This window comes from Callithrix jacchus, chromosome 10 (assembly GCF_049354715.1).
Source record: "Callithrix jacchus isolate 240 chromosome 10, calJac240_pri, whole genome shotgun sequence".
In the NCBI taxonomy this organism is placed as follows: Eukaryota; Metazoa; Chordata; class Mammalia; order Primates; family Cebidae; genus Callithrix; species Callithrix jacchus.
In genome coordinates, this window is record NC_133511.1 from 128337501 (window position 1) to 128349669 (window position 12169).

Sequence of the window (12169 nt, forward strand, 5' to 3'; positions counted from 1 at the left end):
AAGCTGGGATGCTGGGTGTCAGGCAGCCTCTTCTGCATGGCTCAGGCCATCAGCGTGCACAATGGTGGCACTGTGGCACTGTGATGTAACACAGCTGTGACCTCAGGGGCCTCGCCCTGTGCAGGCATCAGTCCCTGGACACAGCAGCCCCAGAACTTGACCTTTTTGCCTTTATGGTCATGTTTCCACTTTCTCCATCTCCATCCTCACGGTTGTTTTTGAGTGTGTGACCTTCCAAGGATCTATCTCTCTGTTGGAAACAGATGCTCGGTGCCATAAAGAAAAATCATCACTGAGACAGAGGATCTTTCAGCAACGTAAACTTGATTTTCTGGTATGCAGGAAGGGGACCCTCACTGGCCATCTCGCCATAAAAGTACAATGAACAAAGGAAAACACACAAATTTATCCCTTACGCATTTGGGGGTCAGCCTTACTGCTGTGTCTGACCTCCATTGGCTGGAGCCAGACCTCAAAATCTAAACTGAAACCCGATTAGCTAATAACTTAAAAGTTTTCTAAACAGGTGAAAGCAGTGGAGAGCTGGGACATGCCTGTGAGCACGTCCAGCACGATATCTTGGTGAAAGTACGAGGACATAGAATGTGCCACGTGCCTGTAAGCACGGCGTGTCTAACAGCTACATCGGATAGGGCTTAACAAAGAGTTATTAGCCCACTGATGATTTAACAAGAAAGGAAACTTTAAAAAGGAACTTTTCTACTTCCCATGTGTCCTACCAAGGGTGCAGAGACCCTAAGACTTTCGCCGGGACGGCTGAGAAACCTGGAGGCTGAAGAGAGAGCTCGAAGTACAGGGCACGCCTGCCCTCAGCTCTGAGCAGGGGAGTTGTGGGAGATATCCTGGGGATTCAGGAGAGGGAATCCACGTGGAACAGCGAGAAGGGGGTGTCCAGGTCATCTGGCTGGGACAAGGCAAGGGCAGAGGCACGTGCGGCTCACTATGTGGGTGGAGCATTCCCACACCTGGGCTGAAACGAAGTCACCAGGCAGCTGTGGAAGGACATGGGGCAGCTCAGTGTGGAGACGCGGTACATGTCAACCCGATGGTTGAAGCTGTGGAAACAGAAGGTAGTCAGGACTGCTGCAGCCTGGGCTTCCTCAGAGGCACGGTGGCACTGCCTCTGCCAGCTGGGAGATGAACACAGGGGACCACCATGGAGCAGTTCACGTTAAAAAAAAATTTGAGGTGGAATCTTGCTATGCTGCCCGGGCTGTACCCAAACTCCTGGCCTCCAGTGATTCTCCTGCCTCAGCCTCCCAAGTAGCTGGGACTAGGGGTGGCTGCCACCACCCACTGCTGGAGCAGTAGACTTTACCATTCTGACTTCCATATGTCAGGGACCAGTTCCTAATGCCAGCTCCATGAACATCACGTGATGCCAGAGGTTGACTGTCCTCACTAGGACTCCACTGGCAAAACCCTCTTATTACCTCCAAATTTGCTGCTCGAGGTGCTAAGGGTCTGGAGAACAGAGTTTTGGGACTGCTAGAATTCTATCAAAACAGAGAGAGAAGGCTATAAGCAAGAGTGTGGGCCTGGTGCTGTGGTTCACTTCTGTAATCCCAAGACTTTGGGAGGTCAAGGCAGGAGAATCCCTTGAAGCCAGGAATTCAAGACCAGCCTGGGCAACATAGCAAGACCCTGACTCTACAAAAATTTAAAAAGTGATCTGAGTGTGGTGGAAAAGTAGAAAATAAGAGCAGAAAAACACGTTTTCTTTCTCTCCTGTAGAATATGTAAAACTTCCCTGAATCCCCCTCCCCAAGGAACTGTACCCTGCTTTGCAAGTTTTGTAAGTTTATGATGAATGTATTCTTGTTCTCTGTAGCTGATGATGGAACGTTCCTGTTTTCCATCTGAGCAGCACAGCAAAAGGTCAGGGGACAGGTCCGAGCAGGCTGGATTACGTCATCCAGACGTCACAGCGAAGGACGCGAGATAAACTGTGCTTTGTGGGAAGTAGAAAAGTTCCTTTTAAAGTTTCCTTTCCTGTTAAAGAATCAGTGCACTAGTAACTTTGTGAAGCCCTATCCCATGTAGCTGTTAGACACGCCGTGCTTACAGGCACGTGGTACATTCTGTGTCCTTGTACTTTCACCAGGTATCTGTGCTGGACGTGCTCACAGGCATGTCCCAGCTCTCCACTGCTTTCACCTGTTTAGAAAAGTTTTAAGTTGTAGCCCATTGGGTTTTAGTTTAGATTGTGAGGTCTGGCTCCAGCCAATGGAGATTAGACACGGCAGTAAGGACAACCCCAAATGTGTGAGGGATAAATCTGTGCGTTTCCCTTTGTTCTTTGTACTCTCGTGGCAAGATGGCTAGTGAGGGTGCCCTTCCTGCGGTCCAGGAAGTAAAAATCGCGTTGCTGAGAGATCCTTTGTCTCAGGGCTGATTTTTCTTTGTGGCACCGAGCAACTATTTCCAACATGCTTGCAACCCAGATAGCAGTCATCTGGACCACATAGCATAAGTCACACATAAGCGTAAGTTATAAACCTGTCATTTTTAATAAACTGCCTTTGTTCTGCTTCTGTGTGTCATGTATAAAAATCAAGCTTTGTGTTTGTTTAATGCTCAGTCTTTTGGATGTGAAACCACTGAGCCCGGTGTGCACCTTAATAAAATCCTCCTGTTTCACCATTAGTCTCTCGGGTCTCCTGATTCCTGCAACGGTGGCACACACCTGTAGTCCAAGCTACTCAGGAGGCTGAAGTGGGAGGATCCCTGGAGCCCAGGAGTTTGAGGCCAAGGTTGCAGTGAGCCATGATCGCACCACTGCACTCCAGCCTAGGCAATGGAGCAAGACCCTGCCTCTTAAAGAAAGGAAAGGGTGGCCGGGCGCAGTGGCTCATGCCTGTAATCCCAGCACTTTGGGAGGCCGAGGTGAGTGGATTACCTGAGGTCAGGAGTTTGAGACCAGCCCGGCTAACATGGTGAAACCCCATCTCTATGAAAAAATACACACACAAAAATTACCTGGGTGGTATATACCTGTAGTCCCAGCTACTTGGAAGGCTGAGGCAGGTGAATCACTTGAACCCAGGAAGTGGAGGTTGCCTTGAGCTGGGATTCTGCCATTGACAGAGCAAAACTTTTGTTAAGAAGGAAGGAAGGAAGGAAGGAAGGAAGGAAGGAGGGAGGGAGGGAGGGAGGGAGGGAGGGAGGGAGGGAGGGAGGGAGGGAGGGAAGGAGGGAGGGAGGGAGGGAAGAAGGGAGGGAAGGAAGGAGGAAAGGAGGGAGGGAAGGAAGGAAGGATGGAAGGAGGGAGGGAGGGAAGGAAGGAAGGAGGGAGGGAGGGAAGGAAGGACGGAGAGAGGGAAGGAAAAGGAAAGACGGGAAAGAAAGAGTGTGGTGGAGACAACTTACAGCTTGGTGCTTCAGCATGAGGACCCTGGCGCTGGGCAGTAAGGCTGTTGGCTCTGCACTTGCTGTGACCTGGACAGAATTACTGAGACCTGGCACTGCTGTTCCCCCCTTGTTAAGTGGGCGCCTCGGCAATGCTGAGGCCTGTCTCAGGGAGTCTGAGACACACTGCACAGCAGGGACTGAGACGAGGGCCTGGCCCTTGGTCTGGTGCAGTACATGCCGGTCACCACCAGGGCGCAGTACACGCCGGTCACCACCAGGGCGCAGTACATGCCGGTCACCACCAGGGCGCAGTACATGCCGGTCACCACCAGGGTGCAGTACATGCCGGTCAGTCACCACCAGGGTGCAGTACATGCCGGTCACCACCAGGGCAGTACATGCCGGTCACCACCAGGGCAGTACATGCCGGTCACCACCAGGGTGCAGTACATGCCGGTCACCACCAGGGTGCAGTACATGCCGGTCACCACCAGGGTGCAGTACATGCCGGTCACCACCAGGGCAGTACATGCCGGTCACCACCAGGGCAGTACATGCCGGTCACCACCAGGGTGCAGTACACGCCGGTCACCACCAGGGTGCAGTACATGCCGGTCACCACCAGGGCAGTACATGCCAGTCACCACCAAGGGCCTGGGTTTCCAGGCTCCCACTTTTTGTTGTCGCCCGTCAGCTACTCCTGCACCCCGAGCGTGTGTACAGAAGCACAGCAGCCACTGCCCTCCCGTCAGCACGTCCCTCCAGGGGACCCCCTTCCGGCTCTCCCGTTGCAGGCCGCGGTCCGCACCTGCGGCTCTGGTCCCGGTCCCAGCCCCGCCCCATCCGCTGCAGGTGCATTTGCACGAGCTACCTGGCCTTCTTCCCTTCCTGCTGAAAAGATGCCATCTGCACACCCGAAGTGCGCTCGTATCAGGTGCAGAGGCATGACTCACGTTTGCCTGCTCCTGAGTAACTGGATCGAGGCCTGGAATATTTCATGTGCCCTGGAGGCAGCACCCTGTTCCCTTCCAGCTAGGCTACCCCACCGGCCTCGAGGTCCCTGGAGGCAACAAGGCTCCTGCCTTTCGTTACAGTGATAAGTCCTCCCTGCCCTTGGTCACCGTGGAGAGGGACTCGGCGCCGTACACGCGGTCTTGGGTCTGCCTGTACTTCAGACTATTCATTCTACTGCTCATTGACGTTTGGTTTCTTGCCAGCTGTTTCTTTTTTGTTTTTTGTTTTTTTTTTTTAAGCTATTTACAAATAACGCCACTATAAACATTCTTGCCCGTGTCTTCTGGTGAGCATGCCTCCTTCCGGGAGTAGGGTTGTTGGCTCATAGGGTATGTGAGTGCTTGGCTTTAAGAGACCCTGCCAAACAGTCTCCCCAAGGGGTTGTTTCCACGTGCACCCCATCAGCAACCCTGCGGCGGGCAGGCTTCTCAGCCCTTGTCTTTGGCATTCCGGTGGAGCTGCAGTAGCTCCTGGTGGTTTTAATTTGCATGTTCCTGATGACTAATGATGTTGAGCATATTTTCATGAACATTAGTCATTTTGTCCAAGTCTCCGCCTCGATTTAAAAGCATTATTAGCGTGTCAGTCATTCTTTGCATGATTTGTAAGACTCCCCTGGTGCAAAAGTGGTTGCGGTTTTTGTCACTGAAATGGCAAAAGCCACAATTGGTTTTGCACCATAATGTGGACGTGAGTCCTCCAGAGGATGGCGGTGTCATTGCAAATAACTTTCCCCTCGCCGTGAACTGCCTTTCATTCTTGTAGCATTTTCTTCTGATGAAGAGAAGTTCTAATTTCATCAACGTCCACTTTTTTTGTGTGGTTAGTGCTTTTATCATCCCGTTCAAAATCTTTGCCTGATTGTACAAGATCATTTTCTTATATTTTAAAAAATATTTTATTGGTGTACTTTTCCCATTTAGGTTAATAATCCATTTCAGTTTTGTAAATGATACGAGTTGGAGTCAAAATTCATTTTTCTCCATTTGGGTGTCTATATGACTCAAAAGTTTTTATTAGTTTTTTTAACTGTTAATTTTTTTATTGGAATGATTCTTCATTTCTCACTTGGTTGAAATGGTGCTGTACCACCAGTCTGATATGTAACCAGTAAGTAAACATGTCACCCATGTGTAAACATGGCACACCCATTTATTAATTACATGGCACACCCATTTATTAATTACATGGCACACCCATTTATTAATTACATGGCACACCCATTTATTAATTTAGCTCTTCTTTAATTTCTCTCAGAAATAGTTTGTGGTTTCCAATATACAGTACATTTTCCAGATTGTTAACTAAAATTTTATTCTAAGTTTTTTTGTGTTTTGATGCAGTAAATGTTATTGAAAATGTGGTGCTTACAATTACTTTTGTGATAGAATATTTAAAAATCGATTTTTGGTATTGACCTTATGTCCTGCAGCCTCACTAAATTCTCTTATTAGTTCTAGTAGCTCTTTCGTAGACTTTACGATTTTTTGAGTAACTATTGTGGGAGGCAGTCAAGACCACCCTCAGGTCTGATGATTCACTAGGAAGGCTCAGAAAACTACAGCTTCTAGGAAAAGGATAAAAGTCAACATCAGTCAGATCAGCACCATCAGCACGAGGGAAAAGGTGTGAGGGAGTGGAGTCTGGGGGAGACCAGGCACAGGCTTCCAAGCGTCTCTCCCAGTGGGTCATGCAGGACATGCTTAATTTTCCCAGCAGCAAGTTGTGACAATATGTGTGACGTGACGTCAATCAGCGAAGCTCGTTGGAGATTAAGCAGCCAGGACTTTTCAGGAGTGCTGGTGTCACGCCATATCCAGCCTCTGCTTGGCATGTGCCCAAATTTCAGACTCCCAGAAGGAAAGCACGTGAACCAAAAGCTGTTGTATTTGTACCCACAGTCTAGGCACCGTGAGCTACTCTTTTTTTTTTTTTTTTTTCTTGAGACGGAGTCTTGCTCTGTCAACAGGCTGGAGTGCAGTGGTGCAATCTCGGCTCACTGCAACCTCTGCTTCCTGGGTTCAAGGATTCTCCTGCCTCAGTCTCCTGAGTAGCCAGGATTACAGGCACACACCACCATGCCTGACTAATTTTTGTATTTTTAGTAGGGATGGGGTTTCACCATGTTGGCCAACATGGTCTCGATCTCCTGACTTCACGATCTGCCCACCGTGGCCTCCCAAAGTGCTGGGATTATAGGCATGAGCCACCTGGCCCAAGCAGTAAACTGCTCTTCTCAATTATAGTGGTGAGAACCTTACCCAGATGTAAATTCCCAGATACCACTCACGGGCCTACTTTGCAGGTAGGCTTTTCCAACCAGAGCGGTTACGGGCTGTTGTGTTAACTCTTTGCTACACAACAATCTTGTGACTTGTGCTAACTTACCTATTTCTTCCCAATCTACATAACTTTTTAAATCTTTTTCTTGCCCTATTGCAACCTCTAGCATCTCTAACATAATTTGGAAGAAGCGCCGGTGAACATTCTTGTGTTCTTGAAGATGTTCTCGACCTCCTGGGCAGAGAATCCAACATCTCACCATTAAATGTGAAGCTGGCTGTAGGTTTTCTACAGATGTCTTTGATCAGACCGAGAAAGGCCGATGCCCTAAGAGAGTTATCACGAATTAGCATCCTTTCCCATCTATCTGATATAATAGAATGATTTTTCTTCCTTATTCGGTTAGTGTGATTAATCACCAGTTAACTGCCCTATTCTTTTTGAGAGCTCCATAATATTCCATCTCATGGATGCGCTTAATTAACCAGTCACCTATTGATTTGCATAACTTTTTTCCAATATTTTTATCATTTTTTGCCCAAGACCCTGCAATGCACAGCCTTGAACTTGCAGCCATTTTGCACATGGCAGGATATAACTGTGGGGACCCTCCCAACAGTGGGATGTGTGGGCATAGGACCCATGACACCCTGGAGATCTTGGTGTATTCCAAGGTACGGAGGGCCATGGGGACCCTCCCTACAGCTCTCTGCATTCCTGTGCAGGGGAAACAGCCCAGATGATTCTGTAGATGCCTTTTCTGCCCTCCCCAAGGTCATCTCCAAGTCTTGGAGGGAAGGCAGCTGTCCCTGTCTCTACTCAGCCTCCACAGCAGCATTTCTCCTCTGCAAGGCAAGAATTCTTTCCCAAGACAAAGTGGCATTCACTTCCAGTTAAAGAAAAAAAGAATAACCATGTAATTCAAATGCCTCCCGCCTCCTCCTTACTTATCTAAGTCCGTAGCCTTCCAAGTGTGCTCAGGGGTGAGAAGAAGTGAGCCAACACAGAAACCAGTTCCAGAATTGGCACTTGCATTCATCTGACTGTTGCAAACAGTTCTGCAAGTGAAATCCCCGGCAAGAAAGGTTGGCGGTCGATGTCTTCATGAACTTGGCTGTGGGGACACTTAGCATCAATAATTCTAACTGGGCTTTGACTGAGGTGGAGCAGTGCCGGAGGCCGGGGGAGGTGGCGGGCACAGCTGTCGCTATGCCAATGTGGGAGGGAGCAGCAAGAGAGGTCTGAGGGTCCACAGGGCCGCTGAGGGCCTCGGATACACCCTGGATTTTATTGGGAGCAAGAAGAGAAGACCTTGGAAAGTTGTGAGTGGTGGATTGATAGGACTGGACTCACATTTTGATGGGATAGTCTGGCTGTTGAGCCAAGAACAGTCTGGGGGTCTGGGGGTGGGGCAGGAGGTGGGGTGACCTGTGCTGGGGCCGAGAGAGGATGGAGGCTGGGATGGGGGCAAACTGTGGATGGAAAGTGGTCTTCCTGGGAAGTTTGCAGGTATAGCCATAGGCTTGCCCTCCGATGGAATGTGGGGTGAGAGAGAGAAGTCAGGCATGATACCCGATTTTGGGGTAGAGCAACTGTAAGTATTGACATTTATGGGGAAAGATCAGGAGTGATAGAGGTGTGAAGCCGCGTCACCGTTCAGATGCTGAGTGCAGACAGGGCACGTGGACTCATGAGCCGAGCGTAGGACAAAGGTGTGGACTCATGAGCCGAGTGTAGGACAGAGGCGTGGCTGGAGATGTGCTGGATACAGGTGCTCAGTGCTGAGAAGAAAAATCAGCACTGAGACAAAAGAGTTTTCAGCAACACAATTTTTACTTCCCGGACTGTAGGAAGGGTACTTTTGCCAGCCGTTTTGCCACAAGAGTACAATGAACAAAGGAAAACACACAAATTTATCCCTCATGCATTTGGGGTCGTCCTTACTGCCGTGTCTGATCTCCGTTGGCCGGAGTCAGACCTCACAATCTAAACTAAAACTCAGTTGGTTAATAACTTAAAACTTTTCTAAACAGGTAAAAACGATGGAGAGCTGGGACATGCCTGTGAGCACGTCCAGCACAGAGATCCTGGTTAAAATACAAGGACACAGAATGTATCACGTGCCTACAAGCATGGCATGTCTAACAGCTACATGGGATAGGGCTTCACAAAGTGATTAGCACACTTATTTTTTAACAAAAAAGGAAACTTTAGAAAGGAAATTTTCTACTTCCCACAAGATAGAACCTTGGAGTCACCAAGCCGTGGAGGTGTTCAAAGCTATGAGCCCAGTGGGCTCGCCTGGCACCTGCCCCCTGCAGACAGCTGTCTTGCAGCTTCCCTCTGTGTCCAGGTGACCACACTGGCCCTGTGCAAACCCCTACCCCCACCCACTTCCTGAGACAACAAAGAGCTGGCCCACCTCTGTGGGTCATTGCTGAGTGTAAGGGGCATCCAGTTTCTGAAAGCCAAGCCCATCCCCCAGCTCCCCGTCAGTGCAGTCTTGGTCTTCCCAGGCAACACCCACATTTCCTAAAAGATGTGGAGACCAAGGTTTGGTAAAGGGGCAAGAATGGATCTGTGAGCTGAGAAGGCACTCAGGGAGAATAATCTGCCCATCCTGATGAAATAATCACACAGCGGGGACTTAGCTCTCAAGTCTGCATGGAATGTCCTCCTAAATGAGGCCTCTTGACCAGAAAATCTGCCCAGGCTGTGGCCTGGCCTTCCCTCTCCTGATAATGCACGGTTTTTCTTGGTCCCTTCATAGGACCCACAGAAGGGGCGCCCTGTCTGCTCAGCTCACTGTCCTTAACCCCTTTCGGGAGGGAGCACATGAGTGAAAGAGCATGGGATCCAGCCATCCAATCCAGGTGCAGACACAGGAGCAAGCTCCATGCGGGACCTGCGGCCAGACCAGGCGTGTTGCCTCAAGCGGAACATGGCAGCACCCAGGTGAGGGTGCTTGTGATGCCGAAGCCTCAGAGGAGGTGTTACAGTGCTCTTTTAGTTCTGCTGTTCGGGGATGGCACTGCGTTAGCAACTTGGCTGGCCCCCTGCCTTGTCACATGGGGTGGCTGCCTTCCGCTGGCAAGGGCAAAGGGCTGTTGCCACAGCCTTTCTGGGTACCCACACTAGGTGGGTCCTGCTCTTGTCCAGAATCCAAGAATGAAGTCACATGGACGAGTGAAGGATGGTGAAGGCGGAGAACTTTATCTAGCAATGAAGACGGCTCTCAGTGGAGAGGGGAGCTGGAGAGGGGCCGGGAAGGGCAAGTCATCTTCCCTGAAGTCAGGAGGACTCTTCTCAAAAGTCAGGCCATCTCCCCTCCACCCACTGAGTCTGGGGTCTTTATAAGGACAGGATGGGGAGTGCATGCTGATTGGCTTGTGAGTATGCAAAAAAAAAAAAAGGTTAAAATGAGGCCAGGCGGGGTGTCTCATGCGTATGATCCCGGCACTTTGGGAGGCTGAGGCAGGTGGATCACCTGAGGTCAGGAGTTCAAGACCAGCCTGGCCAACATGGCAAAAGCCCATCTCTACTAAAAATATAAAAATTCGCTGTGTATGGTGGCACACGCCTGTAACCCAGCTACTCGGGAGGCTGAGGCAGGAGAATCACTGGAACTGGGAGGCGGAGGTTGCAGTGAGCCGAGATGTAGCCACTGCACTCCAGCCTGGGTGATGAAGTGGGACTGTCTCAAAAAAAAAAAAAAAAAAAAACGAAGATAAAGCAAAGATGCCACTGCCAGGGCGCCAAGGCCACGACAGTGTAGAAAACCAGTAAGGAAAGGGCAGGTGAAGTGCACCAAACAGGAAGACAAGTTCTCAGTTCGGTCGGAGGATTTAACCTGCAGCTTGGCTTTCAGCCTTTAAACTTTGGCTTGGACGCGGGGCTTCGCTGGGGACCCGCCCCTGTCTGCTGGGCACTGGCTGCCTCCTGGCTATCACTGACACCCACATGGGCGGTCCCCCAGACTAGAGGGGAGCGCTGAGCGGAAGCGAACTGCACACACCGGCCTCCCGCTCCTGAAACCGCCCTCCCTGCAGGCAACTCAGTGAAGCTAAGCCCAGTCGGCCCTCAGTGGCACCAGTGTCTGCCTGGAAACCCCCTCCTGGCCGGAGTCCTCCTTCTCTTCGGCCTATTTAGGGCAGGAAGGTCTAGTTTGTTAAAAACAAATGCATTGTATCTGTCTGGGTGCAAGCAGACTTCCTCATCTCTAATATAATCCTGCAGAGAAGTTACGGAAAAATAACATTTATTAAAGATACAGAAAAAAACCAACCATCTATTACCTCTGCCGTGCCGCTATGAACAGCATTAATGTTTATGTTTTGCTACATACCCTTTTATGTATATATTTCATATGAAAACATTATTAACTTTTTTTTGAGATAGAATCTTGCTCTGTTGCCCAGGCTGGAGTGCAATGGCACAGTCACGGCCCACTATAGCCTCAGCCTCCGCAGGCTCAGATGATCCTCCTGCCTCGGCCTCCTGAGTTGCTGGGACTACAATCATGTGTCACCATGCCCAGCTAATTTGTGAACTGTTTTTGTACAGACGGGGTTTCACCATGTTGCCCAGGCTGGTTTCACACTGCTGAACTCAAGGGATCTGCCCACGTTGGCCTCCCAAAGCGCTGGGATTACAGGTTGAGCCTCTGCGCCCGGCAGAAATCATTGTTAACTATACTCGCACGAACACTGTTATTGAAACATATTTCTCCTCCCTTGAATTCTTCAGGGTGAATTTCTTGAACTGAATTAATGGATCGAAGACCTCCTCTGTGCCGTTTGGGAGGACACTGGTGCCTCCTTGGTGATACTGGAGATACTGTTTCAGTGAAAGTTGCCAGTGTGATAAAGCTCGCCACGGAGCACATGATGTTAACTTTCCTTCTTTTAGTAGGCCGTGATTGCGCCATTGCACTCCAGCCTGGGCACAGCAAGACCCTGCCTCAAAAACTGATAAACTTTTCGTATGGAATATATTCACAAAAGGATACGTACCAAAACATAAACATGAATGCTGTTCACAGCTGCACGGCGGTGGTGATAGCCTGCGGTTTTTTGTTGTTTTTTTTTTCTGTATTTTAAATAAATGTGATGTTTCAGGGACTCCTCAGCTTTTCAGATCTCCATTGTTCATTTGTATTTTTAATGGTATTTTCGGTTGACAATAATTGTGTATATTTATGGGTTACAATGTGATGTTTTGATATATGTGTAAATTGTAGAATGAGTAGATCAAGCTCGTTAACATATCCTTGCCTTCACCTGTGTATTTTTTGTGGGTATGGTGAGACTATTGAAAAGCTACTCTTAGCAATGTTGAAATATATATTTCTTAACTGTGGCCAGCCGCCATGCTGTGCAAAGATCTCAGACACACCCTCCTATCTAACCAAAACTTTGTGCCCTGTGACCTACGTCTCCCTGCACCCCTCCTCCTGGGTTTAAATTTGGCCTCTACCAGTTGCTAGTTCTGTCATTTGGGC

At 49.4% G+C, this 12169-nt stretch overlaps 1 protein-coding gene across 8 annotated transcripts in view; it reads right to left on the minus strand.

The window, feature by feature from the left end:
- The window catches only part of LOC128929015 (actin, aortic smooth muscle), a 61012-nt gene extending 60974 nt beyond the window's left edge, over positions 1 to 38 (minus strand). For all 8 annotated transcript variants that reach the window (XM_054241197.2, XM_054241198.2, XM_054241196.2 and 5 more), the window contains exon 1: positions 1 to 38. This exon is cut by the window's left edge and continues 14 nt beyond it. The gene's annotated coding sequence lies outside the window, so the exon portion shown is untranslated.
- Positions 39 to 12169: the final 12131 nt, after the last annotated feature.